This window comes from Stylophora pistillata, chromosome 12 (assembly GCF_964205215.1).
Source record: "Stylophora pistillata chromosome 12, jaStyPist1.2, whole genome shotgun sequence".
NCBI classification, from domain to species: domain Eukaryota; kingdom Metazoa; phylum Cnidaria; class Anthozoa; order Scleractinia; family Pocilloporidae; genus Stylophora; species Stylophora pistillata.
The window spans coordinates 19,801,827-19,821,658 of NC_142530.1; the positions used below are offsets into that span (position 1 = coordinate 19,801,827).

At 38.4% G+C, this 19,832-nt stretch overlaps 1 pseudogene; it reads right to left on the reverse strand.

Moving 5' to 3' along the window:
- Positions 1–340: 340 nt before the first annotated feature.
- On the reverse strand, positions 341–3,531 carry LOC148719165 (uncharacterized; annotated as a pseudogene).
- Between the last annotated feature and the right edge of the window lie 16,301 nt (positions 3,532–19,832).

Sequence of the window (19,832 nt, forward strand, 5' to 3'; positions counted from 1 at the left end):
ATTGGAAATTCTAGGGGTTTAAAACCCCTAGCTTATGGGGACTGAGATTATTTCCCTGCTTTGGCTTTGTCACAAAACAAATAAGTTTTTGTTTAGGAAGGCAGGCACAATTGTTTAGAAAAGTCAAATTTAGTTGCTTTTCTTTTCCAAGTTGATAACCAGTGAACCAGATAAAATTCAGAGGATAAGGTGAAGAGCAAATTATGAATTGAAAGTCAAGATCAGTTTCAACTTGGAGACACTTTCCTTCCCAACATCGTTCTTCACCAAAGACAAAATTACATATTAATATTGATCACAAAGTTATTATTTAAATCAGGAAGAAATAAAAGAAACAGCATTTGATAATCGACAACACTGAACAATCTTTATTTAAGTACTTGGTTTTGCTTCTGTACAGTGATAACTGAAAAAGCAACTAAACCTCACTGCAGTTGATTGTAATTAAATGTTATCATAGTCAATGGAAAATATTTTTTTTTATCCTACTTGAATAGCTAGCTTCTACAGATACAAAAGCACATTGGCATAAGTTTGAAATTTATAATATAGAGCAATACAACTCAAAAATGGTTTTGCAACCAATAATAAGAAAAACTACCTGTAATTCCAAAAATATTTGAGGTTTTCAATATGATAACTTTCCTGTAACCTTTGGGAACCCATGGTAAGACTACAGAGTGAGTTGATCTCACTTTTTTTTAAATTTGACTTAAAAATAGAACTAAGGCAAAAGTGATTAATCATCTATGGGACATGTCTTACACAGTTGTTTCAGATTTATTAAGGGTATAGTACAGTATAGGAAATTACACTCTGCTAAAAAAATTATGACCTAGGGAGGCATATCCAACTGGTTTGCCTCTGGCCAGTGGAGATCTTTAAACCCCATGTTTAGTTATTATGTTTATTTACAATTTGTTCGTATTGGCCCTGAAAACCCCCATCAAGGGAGAGGTCAATTAAACTTGTAATCAAGTGAACCCGTGCCTCTGGGAGTGTTCCTAGTTGATTGCTCTATCAACTGAGTCACAAAGTTAAAAAACTAATACCTTCTGACTTACCATACCAAATACAACAGCAGCAATGCGTCCCTCAGTAGTCAGTAGGGACCTTAAGCAACGAGGACGGCGACGGCAACGAGGACGTGGAAAAACAAGAGATCTAATTGGCAAAACAATAGCTCAGCACGTGCATTTTGAAACTTTGTACATTTCTTAGCCGTCCTATGCAAAACAACAACGTGAAATCGCCAAAATTTGCGTCGTCTGCGAACCGAAACCGCGAAGGCAAATTATTTTAATTTCCATTTAGAACTCAACGCTGCTTTTATACGTCATGCTGAAGTTGAGCTGTGGCGTCGTATGAGACAGTAAGTTCCTGCAGGCATTTTTAAAATTCTAACTGAGAGTAGAAATTCATTTTTTAATCGAAGTCTTCCTTGGCGTCGCCGTCCTGACTGCTTAAGGTCCCTACTGTAATCCCTGTTACGTAATAGCTCCCATCAATTTGGATTTCTACACTACGCACAAACTCACCATCTTTGCTGTATATCTCAACCTGCAGGAGTTCTTTCCTTTTTCTAGCACCAGCGATGACGACATGTTCACCTGTTCGGTGAAATGCAATCCTTGTGTAGTTACAGTCATTTCTTTGCAGTTTAAATTATTTTGTTAAGATGGTCACACTGTGTTCACTGAATATGTGAACACAGGAATCATCTCTGTCCACTACCATAACACGGCCATCATTGGCGACAGTGACATCCGTTACATAGTTCAATATTCCTTCGCCAAAACTGCGAACAAACTCTCCATTAGTGTCATACTCCTCCACCTCCATTCCTACTGTCGCTACTTTGCCCGTGTCAGTCACTGACAGTCCTCTGTACTCGACCCAGCCCTTTCTCCTCAGACGAAACCTGTGATACGGGTCACCGGTTTTCGTAAGTTTATAAATCCACCAAGATCTCATAGGCTCTGCATTCCGCATCGGTAAGGTCAGTACAAAGATGTTGTCGTTCGTGTCTGTGGCTACACCTCTGATAGATAACTTTGTATCTACATCATCATTAGGGAGACTGAAATGTTTAACAAACTTGCCGCTGCTGTCAAACACCTTCACACTACCATCCTCCCATTTCCCGACAATGAATTCTCCGCCGGAGTTTGTAGCGATGCCCATCGGCCACTTAAGCTTGTGCTCCTCTTCGCCCTCCTGACCTAATAACAATAGTGGAACACAACAGTGCTCCATGCCATGTTTAAGCAGTACTTTAGTTATTCTTGGGTCGTACAATGGATTGATTTTGTTTTCTCCAGTATCAATAGGAGGAGGCCAGCTCAAAAAGTGTGCGTCTTCACCAATCGTTCGCGTGACATCGTAGATGACACGATTCACGTGACAGACACTGAAGATAATTTCTCTTCTTTCCTCTTGACTGAAAAAACCTCTTACTGCCTGGATGCCTTTCTTGAGCTGAACATCAAAGCTATTTTGTACTGCAGGCAGACAGTTTAATTCCTTTACACACACTCTGCATGGCGTCACGGCGACAGCAGGATTGTCTACTGTCTCTAATATGGTCGCCATAACTCGATACTTCATGGCCAGAATACGGTCAGATATTTTGAGGCCTTCGTTTTTAAAAGGTTCAGTAGCTTTTCTTCGAGCATCTTTAAATCTCTCCTTTGCAGTGGAAAGCTTTCTTGTAGCTGATTCATCCAGGCCAGTAAGCTCCAACCTTCTAATTCCTTCTAATTTCATCACAGGCCGCTTCTGCTGTTACCGCACCACACTCGCTTCTAGACTTTGCGATCTTAAACGCTTCAAACAAGAACGCCATTCCTTCCTCGAAGAAGCGGATACTTGTTTCTAAATCTTTCCTTGATAAAGCGTCCAACTTTGACTTGATGTCGTCGATTTCACGGACGATCAAGGAGTGGAATTTCTGGTCTGTTACATCGCCATCTTTGAGTTTTTCCGCGAGCTCATCTCTGCCTTTTGTTACGAGTAAGCCAATAGTTGCTTTAAACACAGCAGTTACAATCGAAGACATAACTTGAATCCTTTTTTCTTAGGTGACACTACTTTACACAGTGCAATAGAGTTTGAACAAAATAAACATGCAGTTTTCCAAAATTCCGCTTATCAATTTGGATCAAAGTTCCAGTTCAGTAGTTTCAGTGCTTTGTAAAAGCTCAAGACAACAGGCGATCTAACAATCCTAACCAACCGTATCGTCATCAGGGGAAAGAATAATAACGATCCCAGTGGTAAGAATTTCAAAAATTTGTAGTTAAAGTTTGTCTTAAAGAGTAACGAGGTTGGAAGTCGTTTCAACTCCTTCATTACTGGTTCTTTTACAGCGGCGTAATAGACCTGGAGAATGATGACTGAAAAAACCGACCGGAATGCAGGTATCAATGAAAGAAAAAACACTCCAGGAACCAAATGAGCTGAAGCAAACTCAATATTCATTGTCATCTTACTTCGCCTCAGGCTCAAAACACTTTTTATGTATTCGGCTTCAATTGCGGAAACGAGACATAAGTAACTGCGAAAACGTTCTCAAACCAATGTGAGTCTCACACGGTTTACTTTTTATGGCATATTGATTAATTAGTTTCGACTGGAATAATATCAACATCTTTCGTGTTTAATAAACCCGATTTCAAAACATTTCCATTACTGACTCAATATAAGAAGATTGTTGACCCTTAAGAAATCACGTCAATGATAATTAGTGTTTTTGTCGACGGAAACAGATGTATTTTTTTTTTACAGCTGAAGTCAGTTGACATTTCTAGCTTTCAGTCGAAAACTATGGCCTTCCTTTCTGCAACTAGGTTACGATAAAACGACATCTTTTCCGAATTATATGTCCGTAAATGTTCCAGAATATCTTGCAAGATCTTGATTCATCTCCATAAAATATAAACATCAAAGTTTGCTTAAGGGTAATGACGCAGTTCAGAAATAGCTCGTCATTGTTTCACTCCGCTTTTTGTTGTGTCCCTGAAGGAAGCCGCTAGGTTGTTTGTTTGTCATCCCACAACGTAATGAGTGTAGTCTTACTATTTAAATAACAGTGCTATTGTTTCTTCACGAGCAGCAAGCTGATTTAAATTGACCCTTTCTTGTCCTGAGGTTTAACCACTAACCATTAATATCAAGTTTCGGCAGGAACACTCCGAGGAATTGGAAAGTTTGTTTTTGAAAATCAAGATCAAAATCTTATAATTAAACTCTATATTCTGCTTTATGGCTGGAAAAGATTCTTTTTTTCTAGTTGGGTATCTACTCAAGACCGTCGAAATCGTAATTTTTTTTCTCTTTCGGGAAAGTGAAATTAAATGCTGTCACATTCAGTTACTTCCGAACTTTCTTCAAGTGTATCATTCTTGGTGGGTAGTGTAACGTTATTTCCTATTAATAAATAAAGGCTGATTGTTTCTAAAGAAACTGTTTGGGGCTGCGTCGGTGGGGGTAACGAAATAATTTGAATATATCAACAAAGCTGAAATGATAAATTGGCCACCGTTACGATTATAAAAGCTGACGTTTCGAGCGTCAGCCCTTCGTTGAACTTCATATATTCATCATATCTGATTTATCATCACGGGTTTATTACGAATCAACTTAACGGCCTGCTCCCAGTTGGCTTGTTAGCTCAATTGGTAGAGCACTGCACTAGTATCGCAGAGGTCAGTGGTTCTGATTTTCGCTATTGCATAAATAGCGCATTCTACTGCGAGGATCGTGCATCATACGTATCTATAACCGCAGTTCAAAATATATGAACTTCATATATTCATCATAACTGGAAATCATGTTTCCGAAGACCTAATTTTCAAAATCTTGGACCCCTCAGAAGGGGAACAATTCGATCTCCAAACCCCCCTTGACCTAAATCCTGGATCCGCCCTATTTACATTGTTACCTCCACCGACGCAGCACCACAGTTTCTTTAGAAACTTATACCCCATGCAAATAGAGATTGGTTGGTGTTTGTCTAACTCTGAAAATTGTTTGGAATACACCAGACGCGTTATTCCAAGCACCAAGCTAATGTGATCCAAAAACAAAATCATTGTTTATTAAGCACTGCACTCTCACGTCGATTTAACATATTTATTCAGTTAGAAGCCCAGCGGTTTGTACATAAATGAAAGCTAGAGTTAAGCGAAATTTGAGCCAAAGAGAGGGGGTTCAGCTTATAGTCAAGAGTTTTCGAAAAAAAAAAGAAGATTTAGTGCATTTGAACAACACCAAATGGACATGTTTTCATTTAGAAACCGAGCTAAGTCGAGAGCGCGAATGGACAGAAGTCCGAACCGCTTTGGGGTCTCATCCTTGTTAAAATCCTCGACAATTGCAAGGAGTAGCCCTGTCGCTGTCTTGTCTTGTTGATATATAGGAACAAGCAATTAAAACTATACGATGCTCTGGGTAGATTTCGCAAACCGGAACAACTAGTTGTACCTTTCGTTACACAAAACTACTGTATCACATTTAAGTGTTCACTCAATCTTGGTGACATTTTTATTGGTTATAAAGGTGTCCTCTTCATGGAAATTAAAGGCGGGCTTTCGGACCCAGAAAATGTTTCCTTTTCCCTTGAATAAAGGTGACAAAAATTTGTGAATTACGTTGAATGAAGGTGTAACTGTAACTGAACTGTACAACCGCTTGGCCGTGGAAGGTCTGGGTAAGAGATTAGGTTCCAGTGACAAAAATTTGTGAATTACGTTGAATGAAGGTGTAACTATAACTGAACTGTACAACCGCTTGGCCGTGGAAGGTCTGGGTAAGAGATTAGGTTCCAGTGACAAACATTTGTGAATTACGTTGAATGAAGGTGTAACTATAACTGAACTGTACAACCGCTTGGCCGTGGAAGGTCTGCGTACAAGATTAGGTTTCTCCTATACAGAAGTGTCGTTTCGATAAACTAACGAATACAAACGTTTTATTAACATTTCTCCGGGACCAAACTTGTTTTCCCTGAATGAAGGTGTTCCCAAATCAATGGTGTTCTTTCCACGGCAGAATGTTAAATGAAAATGCAAATACGTATGATGCACGATCCTCGCAGTAGATAGCGCTATTTAAGCAATAGCGAAAATCAGACCTGAAAAAAATCAGGCCTGTACGAGATTCGAACTACTGACCTTTGCGATACTAGTGCAGCGCTCTACCAATTGAGCCAACAAGCCAACTGGGAGGAGGCCGTTAAGTTGATTCGTAATAAACCCGTGAAAGTGATAAATCAGATACAATGAAAATATATGAATATCATATATTTTCATTGTATCTGAAAATGCAAATGTATCTGAAGAATGAAAACCAACTCTCTTGAGCCCTTTTAAAATGTCTGGATATTTAGAGTTCACCCAATTTTGCTTGAGAAGAATGGAACGTTCTTTTATTCAACACAGAGGTATCCATCTACTAACTTTACATAAATTGAACATTTTTCTAAAACCGAACTTGTGCCCCCCACCCCTCCCTTTCCCCTCTCGGATAGGCGTCCCAAAGAAGAAGTCTCAAAGGTATTGTAGTTGGAACGTTTTGAGCTCTTTCGTGAATAGCCTTTATTCAACATACATTAGAATTTAGTAAAAAACATATTTCACCTTGTCTTTACGGCTAAGTCGTTCTTACTAAGAACGGATCTTCTTACTGTAGCCTTCACGATCAAGGACCGGTAGAAGGATTCAATTGCAAGGCAACACTTGTCGGTAATTTTGTCCGTTCTGTTACTTGGTTAAAAAAATATCCTATTCACCATTCAATTACGTATTCGTTTTTTCATTGTTTGTCACAAAGCTGTTCATATAATTTATAACACTACCTAACATGGTCTACAAAATCTCTCTCTTACTTTTAAACTTAAAAAAACATTGCCTAGCTTCATCGTGAAATAACATGTATCAGGTCTTTTCAAAAACTGCCAGAAACAAAATAAAAACAAATCGCAGTTTCACGGGTACTCTTTTTTTCTACCTATTTCCTGATAAATATCGTCGTTCATTTACAAATCCCGCATGTTGAAGTGAGCGTATCTTTTACACAATGAGCGTCATTAAGGAAAGGGAGGAGGGGAAACAAACCAGTCAAACGTCAGCGCATGTGCAAACGCTGTCATAGCAAGGCGCAACTCTTGGCGCATGTTTTGGGGCTGCTATAACCAGGTTGCCCCTAAAGAGTTAGAACCAAACACACTCGCCATTAAGTCGAGGTGTTTACACGTGTATAACCTTTCTTTTTAAATGCTGAAAACAAACAAAATGGCACATGAACAGAAGCAGTTTATCTGTCGTTCTTATCAAAAGCTTACGAAAGTAACACATTTTGGTAAGTACATGGTGTGATCCTTAATGTATGTTAATGTGTGCAAATGACCCTGTATTCCCACATGTTCTTAATTATGTATTGATGCATGTATGAAGGATTTCACCAAGTACCTACCCACATTCTACGCCGTGCTGCTGGCCAATTGAACGTACGCGCTCATGAAACTCCAGATAAGTAATCAGTGATTTGAGGCTAGTGTTTAAAATATCTTATAAACATAAAAATTGACGATCGTTTAATTCCAGAAATTTACTGCAGTAAATCTTGAAAAAATAGTTAACTTTCTATTGAATGGAATATCAAAACACCATTTCCATACCTTGATGAAATCCATGAAGGTGAACCCAAGCGCAAAATAAACTTAATATAATAAATCACGAAGCCATCATCATTATCATTTTGTCAGGCCCTTTCCATTCGCATTCTTATTAAACTTGAAAACGAACTCTCCTTTCTCCTAAATAGGAAAAAAAAATTTCTGCTGTTGCACATTTGAACTCTTTCCTCTCATCCACAACAAACTGCATACGACAGGGTAATGGGTTCCTGCATACGAGGAGTCGTCATATATGACGTACCTACTACACAACGTCATCCGTCCAAAGTGAGAGATGGGGGAAGAGATCTCTTCTTCAAGGGGGGGGGGGGGGGCGTTTGAGTTAAGTAGGTACACCATAAAAACCATCCCATGGAGACTGTTGATAGGTCGATAGCCCATATTATATTAGAACATAGTTAGCAGAGTCGCGCAATCAAATTCATTATACGTAAGCGTGCTCAAAATCCCGATAGTGCACGCTGATAGCGTCAGCAAATCCGACTTTGCCAGAAAATTTTTTTCGCGCGAGCGGCCATTGCTAGTGCGGGGAAAAATAATACATTTCGCGACAACAATGAATACAAACAGAAACTCGGCCTGCTAGTCCAAAAACGAAGACAATGTTTCGACCTTTTCCCATGGGCTAGAGTTCTTAAATGAGGCAGAAAAAGAGAAAAACAAAGGAAAAGGAGACTCGGCATCAGTGCCGTCACGATTCGCTTCAACTGATATTGTTGTCCGTTTTTCGCGTCGCATTTGATGCACAATTCCACCGGCTATGTTCTAAAACAATTGGTTCATGCTTTCAGCTGTGCACTATCGAGTTATGGAGCACGTGGGAAGTTTGGAGAGCACTCAAGAAGCTAGAGTTGCCCTCGGCTATCGCCTCGGGCAACTCTTACGCTTCTTTCGTGCTCTCCAAACTTTCCGCGTGCTCCATAACTCGATAGTGCACGCTAAAGCATGAACCAATTGTTAATTGGTGATTGTTTTTACCGGATAAATGGTCGGAAAGCCAAATTGCAGACGATGGGCAACCCGAATTGATGAAGTCTCCTTTACAGCCGTTATTTGGTCTCGTCACGCAAAGTGCAATCTTCCCCACCAACTGGTACTCGGCCGGAAATTATAACGTCCGATAAAATACATATATCATATTCAACTTTTTTTTTCGCGTAGTACCGCTGAGTATTTTTACAAGTTGTGCCGTATTTTCATGATTAACAACCCCCCGCGTGCATCCATCATTCGATGGGTGCACGCTGCACGCGTGTGGTGTAATCTATCGGCAACATACTTCTCCTGAACAATTTCAAACGTATTTCGATATGACAATAGAATGACTGATCTCTACTAATAAACCGATGTATGTCATGGGCGACTTCAACATTGATCACCTCAAATCTGAAACCAGTGATTTTTCTCATAACTTTCTGCTGTCCCTGCAAAGTTACTCCTTTTTTCCAGTAATTGACAAGCCTACAAGAGTCCATAATAATTCTGCCACACTTATTGACAATATTCTTGTTAACAGAATTGGCTTTAAACTCTCCAGCGGCAACATTGTCTCAGATATAAGTGATCACTACTCTGAATTTTGCATGATCCATTCTCCATCTTTAAAATCTCGCTATCAGGGGACTAAAATCCGTGACTATTCGAGATTCTCGGAAGAAAACTTTATTAGTGATATTTCTCAAACTGACTGGACCGGTTTGATCTCTAATGGCTCTATTGACAAACGCTTTTCTTCGTTCTACAAAAAAACTGAATGAACTTGTTAATAGACATGCTCCTCTCAAAATTGTATCAAAACGCAAGGCCAAGCAACTATCTAAACCGTGGATAACTAGAGGTTTACGTAGATCAATAAAAATAAAGAACGATCTCTTTTACTCTGGTGATATGGCTACATACAAGCTGAACAGGAACACAATTTTAAGCCTTACTCGCCAGAGTAAAAGACTTTACTATCAATCCTATTTTAGTAGAAACCTAAATAATACGAAAAAAACTTGGGAGGGGATTAACACTTTAATTCATAAGCACAAAAAGACTAAGCTCGTATCGTTGCTCCAGCTTCCAGACAACCGGGTTACAACACAAAACCAATCAGAAATAGCTAATGCATTGAATTATCATTTCGCATCTGTCGGACCTAAACTTGCAAATAGCATACCATTATCCACCAGGGACTTTAAGGATTACCTAGGGAATTCAAATTACACCAACCATCTCTTTCTTCTTTGACGCTGTCACATCTACTGAAATTGAAATGGCAATTTTGAGTACTCCATCAAAAAAAACCTACGGACTTTATTCATGTCCAGTTCGTCTTTTGAAGTCCGCACGTCAAGCTATATCTCATACCCTAGCTGGACATAATGAACATGTCCATTTCAACTGGTATCTATCCCCACAAATTAAAGCACGCTATGGTAATTCCAATCTATAAAGCGGATGATGAAACTGACCCAAACAATTATCGCCCAATATCGTTACTGTCCGTGTTTAATAGAATATTCGAAAAACTAATGTACAAACGCCTAAATTCTTTTATAAATGAGAATGATATATTTTTTACATCGCAATATGGATTTAGAGAGAACAGCTCCACTCAACATGCAATTCTGGATATTCTAAATACAATTCAAAACAACATTGATAAAAAATTATATTCCTGTGGCATTTTCATTGACTTCAAAAAGGCCTTCGACACGGTTGATCATTCGATTTTGTTGCATAAATTACACCATTATGGAATTAGAGGATTGATTAATGACTGGTTCTCGTCATACTTGTCTGTCAGGATGCAATCAACCCAAATCTGTTCTATTGTCTCTAGCAAAGACAGAATAGTGTGTGGAGTCCCTCAAGGTTCTGTACTTGGTCCGCTTCTTTTCTTAATTTATGTCAATGACATGCATCGTTCCTCTAAAAAGTTTGACTTTTACCTATTTGCTGATGATACCAATTTACTATATGCAGAAAAAGAACTAAACAAACTTGAAGTTATCGTCAATGAAGAGTTATTAAAGTTGTGTGAATGGCTGAATTCAAATAAATTCTCTCTTAACGTATCTAAATCTAATTTCGTTACTTTTCATCCTTATCAACACAAACTATACCGAGAAGTAAACCTTAAAATACTTGATAATAACTCGGAGCAATTGGTATCTCTTGAACGTAAGACATATGTTAAATACCTAGGTGTTCTAATTGACGGTAATCTCTCCTGGAAGCACCATATTAACTATATTTCCACGAAAATAAGCAAAGGTATCGGTATTGTTGCAAGGCTAAGACACTTAAGCTTGGTACCGCTCACTACTCTTATAAACATTTACCGCTCGCTCATTGAGCTGTATATTTCCTGTGGTCTCGTTGCTTGGGGCCAAGCCGCGAATACTCACCTAAAGAAAATCGTTATTTTACAAAAGCGGGTTCTTCGTCTAATGTACTTTTCCGATTATACATCTCACAGTGCTCCTCTTTTTAGTCGTTCGGGAATTCTACCGATAAAAATGCTTTACTTCAAATTGGTTGCCTCTCTGTTACATGACATCAAAAATCGCTGTGCTCCTCCCAATATTTCTGAACTTTTTACTCACTCTGAACAGGTTCATTCCTACTCTACTCGTTTCTCAGTAGCTGGAAGCTTTTATATAAAACAGGCGAGAACAAATCATCAGTTGTTTTCCTTTTCTAGAGTTGGTGCGAAAATATGGAATGGCATCCCCCCTGAATTTCGTAAGCTAAGGAAAGCACCTTTTAAACGTGAGCTAACTCACTTGCTTTTGAAAATTCTTGAAATTGAGGAGATGAATGTTGACTTGCGCTACCTTGATTTTTCTAGCTTATATTTGTATTTCAACTGATTAGCTTTCTCTTTGACCTGTTAAAAACTCCCTTGTGTGACTGGCCCAGTTAAAACCTTTAACATGATTATCACTACTATTATTTATTATTTATTTTTATTTGCTCATTTATTTATTTATTTTCATTGTTGCGTGTGTGTGTGCGTGTGTATGTGTGTGTGTGTGTGTGTGTGTGTGCGTGCGTCCGTATGTGTGAGAGCCTATACAGTGTCTGTTTAGGTAGCCCGCCTAGAATAGCTTTGCTAACTGCCGGCTACAAAAGCCTTTATTTCTTTAATTTTTTTTAAAAAAAAAAAGTCAATTTGAGTTTTTTTTTTAGTTTTTTTGCACGCTAACCATTTCTTAAGTGAACTGAGAAGACTAAAATTGATGAGGATCAATAAAAAAAAGAAAACTTCAGTTTAAAACCAGGGCATAGAAATCCAAGTACTAGATACTAACCAATAACAAAAGAAAAGTGACCTAGAAAAGAAGGTACAATCCAACTAGAATATACGTTACGTGGTACTTCAGACTGAAAAACAACAGAGAAAATGACAGCAGAGAAGCATTAGAGCGACAAGCAAAGATCTGGAACAAATAGCACATTTAGAATCAACGAAACCCAACCGATCGTCCAGCAAGAACTGGGCTCCAAGCTTACAAATTTCAAAGTTGGCCTGCTATTTGATATAATTTTTCGAGAATTTTCAAAACAGTGTAAGATAAAAAAGGCTATTTTGGGCAAATAATTCGCAATAAGCGGACTTCTCTTCAGTTTGCCTGGAAGTTAATATTACGCAAGTCGTAAATGAGATAAATATTAATATCATAGAGATGGGTCAAATCAGAACTCACCGCATACTCTGCGACAAAAAAATGATATTGATCCCTATAACTACAACGGATAAAATCCACGCTACACCTTGCATCACCCCAGGGATGAAAACAACAGGACGACAATTAAATGGATTTTAATAAAAAACTAGAAGAGCCAAAAAGAAATAGAGTCCAAATGGTATCCAATGATAAAAGTTGCTAAATGTCTTATTCTATGCTCTCAGTTTGTTTGTTTATGACGAACGAGAGAAAAAGTGACGCATTTTCGTGCGCTTTTTTCCTAATTACCTCCACAAACCAAGAACCCGCAAAGCTTAATTTAAAAAAAGGATTGGCTATAATTGTTCTCATTTAAAACGCTGGTACAAGTCAGTCAGCATTGACCCAATTCCTTCAAAATTTAAAATACCACCATCTCGTCAAAAACAACACGGACGTTGGAGGGTAACCACACTAAGGCCGAATTAGCTGCCACATATTTTCCTTTCAATTACTTACGAGAACTCAGAGTTTCATCAAAGTAACACCCTCCGGATGATAGGCTTGTCTCACCACCTCGTGCTGGATAGTGTACTGAGAACAATTTTTGCGCCCCACGTTACACTTACAAGTAAATTTATAACATAACCAAAGTAAAGCGCGCGCTCTGATTGGTCAATTTAGCGTTCCCCATTTGCCCATGGGTGTACGCTGCTGACGTGAGCAAATGCAAAGACTATTTTTCCGCGCGCGCTTGTTTTTTCTGGTCGCGTAAGATTTGTTAAATAAACGGGAACTCTTTAGCTACAATGTATCAATGTTATGTTATAAAACAAATGGTAAACACCACAGCGTACACTATTGAGTTATGGATGCACTTGGGAGGTTTGCTAAGCACTCAAGAAGCTAGAGTCGCTCTCGGCTGTCGCCTCGAGCGACTCTTACGCTTCTTTCGTGCTTAGCAACCTCCCGCGTGCATCCATAACTCAATAGTGTACGCTGTGGTGTTTACCATTTGTTAATTTCCACAGCATTTATTAACGAGTTGCCCTCAAGGCCGCGCTCTAGATTAGAGCCTACGGCATCTTTTACACAGTGGAAATGGTACAGCATAGTATTCACCAACGCCTAGAAACAATACAACTTAGAGACAGCTTAGCATACCTTCCATTCTTAAACGTTCCCATAATGGCTTTATATCCCGTAAAATGCAACACAGGAATCAGAGAAAAAGGGAGCTGGCAAGATAAGAAAAAGTCCTCAGCTTAACAAAGTTCACGAGCGTCATTCGATAGTTGGAAACATTTTTGACCGCCATCGGTGCTTCTACTGCTTAAAAGCTTCCTGTTCTGCGATTTACTCATCAGAAACCTAGATGCTGAATCACTTTCTTTTTTCTCCAAACCAAACAAAAGTTGCTACCGGAACCACGTCACAGTTCAACCATTTCATCCCTAAGATCTCAAAAGAAGTTCTCTTTATTATCTGCCTCACAATTCTAATGATATTAGTTCGGAAAATTTGAAATTGGATCAACTAATAAATTCCTGTTGATATTTGTCTTTATTGTCATCACTAGTCTGCTTCATACTGTACTGATATTGTAAGGAGAAATTCTGTCTTGGTCACTCAGTGGCAGTTCAAGGGTTAAACATGGTTTTTCGGACCCTTGTGTTTTCAATTGTAGTGGAGTTCTTTTCCATCCGTCAGTATCCTTGACGTTGGTTTTCTACCCTGACAAAGCAACAATTTAAAGGTTTTCTTCATGGTAAGATTGATAATATCGCAATGCGGCTCGAAACTATCTCAGCCACAACTTACCTGCAAACCAAACTCTGTAGCACATTAAGGAAATCATTCATTCCAGTCAGATCCTGGACTCCTTCCTTAAAAGCCACAATAAGGGTTGGAGCAATGGCGATCGATCTGGTAAATAGTACTCGCTTCCATCTTTCCTGAAGAGATCTTCAAGAATCCCTGCAGTGCATAAATCAAATCGAAAGATTTTCTCTTCTCAAGGAATTATCAACAATCGTTGACATGCGGGCAACCACAAGTTATTCCAAGTTTAATGTGGTAAAAATCGCTTCCTACCTCCATAGGAAACTGGAAAAAAAATGATGCCATTAGCTTTCAGCAGAAGAAGGCGAGAGCAAATTCAACGAAAGAGCCCTTATGATGAGTACCAATTGAAGGTCCAAAGTTATTGAAGGAATCGTTTGAATTTTCTTGACTTCGCCATGTGATTGGTTGAAAAAACTGACGCCAACCCCACAACCAATCAGATTAAAAAATAACACCTACTGCAACAGGGTCATTCGCCTTTTCCCGCGCTTAAAAGCAGTTTATTCGTTTAAACTTTCTTTTTGATAATTGATTGGCTCCTTGAGAAATTTTCTTCCCTGTGATTGTCAAAAGCGCAGTTATCCTAAATATGATCTATTTTTAGATCAAAAGGACGATATTTTTTGAGGATTAACCACATTGACGGTAACCTTTCTGAGTGCTTACTCTAACGCTCAAGAAACACGATGGACATTTTCACCTTTCCTTTGTGCGCCATGCTAAGCATAAAGCTCCAAAAACAAACAGGCAAACTAACAAAACGCAAACGTGTTTTATTCTTTTATGAATCAAACGCTCGCCCTCATAGTGCCTCCCGGTTAGCTCAGTTGGTTAGAGCGCCGGATTCACGCACGAAATTAATGTGTTGTGGATGTCCTCCCCAGGGGTGGGATGGGTGGGAATTGGCCCTGAAAAGCCTCTATGGGGAGTGGTCAACTAACGTATGTATGTATAGTAGAACTTTGACCAGCTGCAAGAATTCTAATGCCCCAAATTTACAACGCTGCCTTTCCAAACATGCATCTGAGAAAGACACCCTGAAAAGATACACGGACAGGATTTTAAAACAATCACCACTACACTGCAATAATTAACGACTTCACCGAACGAAGTGTGGGTGGTTCGTAGAGGAGTATTCAACCAGCCGCAATGCGTCAAAGTAGATATGCACCGCTAGCCACCTATACTGAGGTGAATAATTGTTTTAGAAAATATTAAATTATTGAGATAACATAGCACAAAAAGATGATTTTAACCCACTTATTCCTCCAAAGATTGCAATATTTTCTGGCGCATACTCCACCCACGTTGCTCGGGGTGAATAATTAACAATTAGTATATACTAAAACAGTGGATAGCGTTGAAGGCGCGCTATGATTGGCTAGTCAAACTCCGAATATCCTTTGCTATTTACCTCCGAGCAACTCGGGAAAAAATGGCGTGCCGGTTTGCATCCGTGACAAGCGAATAAATCACTCAAATAACGACGAAGCAGTCCCTGAAAACGCAGAGAAAGCGAGTAAATTTGGTTTAGCCTTGTTTAAAGATAATGGTAACCGGGAGTTTATCGATAAAAACCGATGAAAAAGGTTTTGTTTACAAATGCAAATTAATCTTGCGTAACCTCACTTGTTCACTTGAAAATCAAAGTTAAATGGTATTTTTTACAGAATGGTTTCAAATACAGAAAGAGTTTGCACCACCATTTGAAGAAATGTCGCAACCAGAGCTAAACAAATGTCTTCGGAAATTTTATCTGTCAGCGAAAAAACGTGACGGTAGGTTTTAGAACAAACAATCACTTACCGCGATCCGAGCCGCGTTGGATCGTTACGCGCGGGAAAATGTTGGAATCGTTGCTGGAATGTAGGAATTAAAATAAATTTTTGGTGGTGTATATTATCTCACTGTTTTAGTATATACTAAAACTATTCACCTCAGTATCGGTGGTTAGCGGTGGATATTTACCTCGCCGCTTCGCGGCTTGGTAAATATCCACCACTAACCACTTCCACTTCGGTGAATAGTTGTTAATTATTCCACGAGCGCGCGCTGGATATGAGATGATAGATAGCCAACGAGGCGCGTAGCGCCGAATTAGCTATAATCATCTCATATCCAACAAGAGCGAGTGGAATAACTGTTTATCAAAAACGTTAAATTAAGTTATTAAATTTTATTAAATTTAATTAAATTTTTAGCTCCCTTTTAATTTTAAGCTGACACGTACGCTTACCATATTTGTAGATTATGGTATATTGGCTGATATACCATAAAGGCTAAGGCAATAAAAAGTCTTGAATTGCATTATCCAATGATTTAGTTTTTAATAACAAAAAATAGTCGGAGTTCAAGCGGCCCATCAGAGCGCGCCTTTAACGTTGTCCACTGTTTTGGTATAAACTAATCGCTACAATTAACTGCCTGAACTAATGTCTAAATTATTAGTACACCAATAGTTCTTAACCCTTTGAAAAGGTCTCCGTCGATGGCTATATTTGACAAACATAGAGAAATGAGAATTCGAAATTTTCTGATTTAATAGATTAAATTTGACAGATCAATCAAGAAACACTTTCACCAAAAGTTTACCTAATGTTTGTATTTGAAAAGTTAACAAAATTGTTCCAAGATTCTTACTTTAGGATCTCCGATCTTGTCCACATCAAATATGTCAACTTGGCTTATGCTGTAATTAAGGCATTTGTGATACTGAAAAGAAAGAGATTGTCAGAGTTTTCATTAAGAAATGTAGTAACACGAGAATATTGAAAGTAAAAGGGAAGGTACTCACAATAATATCAAGCAGCTAAGTGATGAAAATAAAGAAAAGTGTCTGTTAGGGAGGGGGGGTTGTTAGTTGATCAAATACCAAACTCTTCAAACTAACACCATAAGAGTTGCAATACAGACAGTATGGAGAATTAACACTGAGATCTTGGGAATGAAAGGGATACGCGTTTGCTAATTATTTTTAGTGTAATTCGTACTTATTTCTTGTTTTACGTTTTCATAACTTCTTTGTTAGTACTTTTTTAAGTTTACATAGACAGGTAAAAACGAGCGATAAGTAAGTTTGTTAGCGTTTTCCCTCGTCAGTTACACCTTTTTTGCACGTTTCTCATACCGCACGTTATTTTGCGCTCCTTTTGAAATAAGCCAGTTTCGTTTTACGCATGATCGCTTTTTTAAGTCAGTTTATCCACAGTCGCGCTCGGCACAGTTCTCTGTTTTAGAAATATTCCACTTATTCGCTATTGCAGTTGTCACTGTAGATAATTTTTCCATTTCGCTTGGCTTGTACTCTTTTTTCTGTTTATAATTTGTTCATCTTGGTTAACTTAGCTTTTATTCATAGCTTTAGTTTCAACCTACTGCTGCTGCCGGGTAACAAATAGATAAATTTCGCAGTGAGACGAAGAGTGACCAGCATCTAATTTCTCCTTACAATACCATTCCAAAATGAAACATTAAGGTCACGAGAATAAAGGAAATGATCAACAACTAAAGAAGCTCTTGATTGTTAAACAAGCTCTCCTTGTCAGCACTTTAGAAAATGTATAGAGAACAGTATGGAGAATATGAGTACTGATGCTGGGGTGTGTGGGGTAAACCTGTGAATGATGACCTGTGAATGTGCTAAAAAAATCTGACTTACCACTTCTCCATACGTCCTTTTATAAAATGCCTACAAATGAAAAAAAGAAAAAATGAGAATGAGACCTTCGATCCACAAGATGCCCTGCCTCTTTTCCTTTCTTTTAGTGTTTTGCTTTTCTTTTGCATGTGTAATTGCCTAAATTGTTTGAGCCCTTCTTGCGCAATTCCGTTGGGACGTAAAACGAGGAATACTTGGTACTGTTTTTCATCAATTTCTGGAACAACCACTAGTAAAAACAAATAGCCTTACTCTAAGAAATACTACGACCACGAATATGTTGATGATTAATGACACGAACAGTGCAATGGCTGGAAGGAAAAAAGAAAAGAGGAGAAGGTTACATATGATGATAAGGTATATTACTGTAAACAAGCAACTCCCACGGCTCCCACAGACATAGTCGGACTGAAACAGTGTTGAAACTAATCCAGGAATGGAATTGTTTGACTGGAATCATATCGATCTCACAAGGCATGCACGAAAGATTACTGGAATTGTGAGCTTGTATATATATACAGCCTCAAAAACCAAAACTAAGGCAATTTGATTGATTGAGAAGTTTTTTAGTCCTGCGGTGATCTCGTTGGTGTAGAACACTTCTATCACCTTAGAAACTTATCATAAGCAAAACTAGAGACCTTTTCTAAAAAGAAAACCCAGTGCAAAGGCTAAAGTCATAATCAACGAAAGAGAACTAGTGTTAAAACTGTTAAAAGCGCGGGAAAACGCGGCTGCAAAAGTCACGATTGTTTTCAGTCTTGCGTGTGATTGGTTGAGATGACAGCTGTTACTAAGGATACTGACATGGTATTCATCTTTCGTGCACGCCTCGATACGATTCTCAGACAATGCCGTAAGATGTATTCCATCACTAAAAAATGAAATGATGGTGGAATGTTGATGTCTCTTACTCCGTGGTTGAAAATATAAATCAATAATATAAACCATCCAATTAGGGGAATTTATTACCTGATTCAATGAAATAATACATATTTGCTTTTTTCACTGCTTTGGGATTTTTCCTGTCTACTTCTCGAGACTACAACAAAGAGAAAGAGGAAAACGTTAACGATGAGCAATATTTCAAGAATTTTCACCAGACAAAGGTCATGGGTTCAAATCCTGTAGAGGCCTGAATTTTTTTCAGGTCATATTTCCATTACTACATAAGTAGGATTTATTACTGCGAGGATCGCTTTCACACATTTCAATGAGATTATTATTAATTGGGTTTCATCGACTAAGCTGATGACGTAAATGGCACCGTACATAGTTTCTTCGCTCTGACAGACGGCTAACTTTCAGAAGAGCGTTAGCCCTCGTCACCCATCGTGAAGAGTTAAGAAACTATTTACGATGTTCAATTCACATTATCAACTCAGTTGAAAACTGAAAATCAAATCGTCTTGTAATACGCTCCACCGTCACGGCACCACAGTTACCTGTGTCTCTAGGGATTGGTTGGAAACCACCTATAGCTCGTCATTGTTTCACTCAGCCTTTTGTTATATCAAGGAAGCCGCTTAATTGTTTGTCGTGTCATCCCACAGCACAATGAGTTTTGGCTTATTTTTAAAATAACACGGCTATTTTTTTCCTCACGAGCAGCAAGTTGTTTAAAACGTCCATATCATGAACCATTTCTTCTACTGAGTTTTCACCGCTAATCCCATTTCGGCAGGAACACTCTGAGAAATTGGAAAAGTTTGTTTTCGTGCATCAAAATCAAATGCTTACAATTAAACTTTATTCATTATATAGATACTGGTGAAATACCAGGATTTTTTTTTACTAAAAACTCATATCTTCATCGCGCGCAGTGAAGATACTATTTTTATCTATCACGTATGAGGATATTGGTGTCGCCATAGTTACTAACATGATAAGCCAATTAGAAGAGACTTATTACAGATTTTTTCTCTTCTTCATTAGAATGTTGAACTTTTGGAACAGAAAATTTAAGTATTATTGT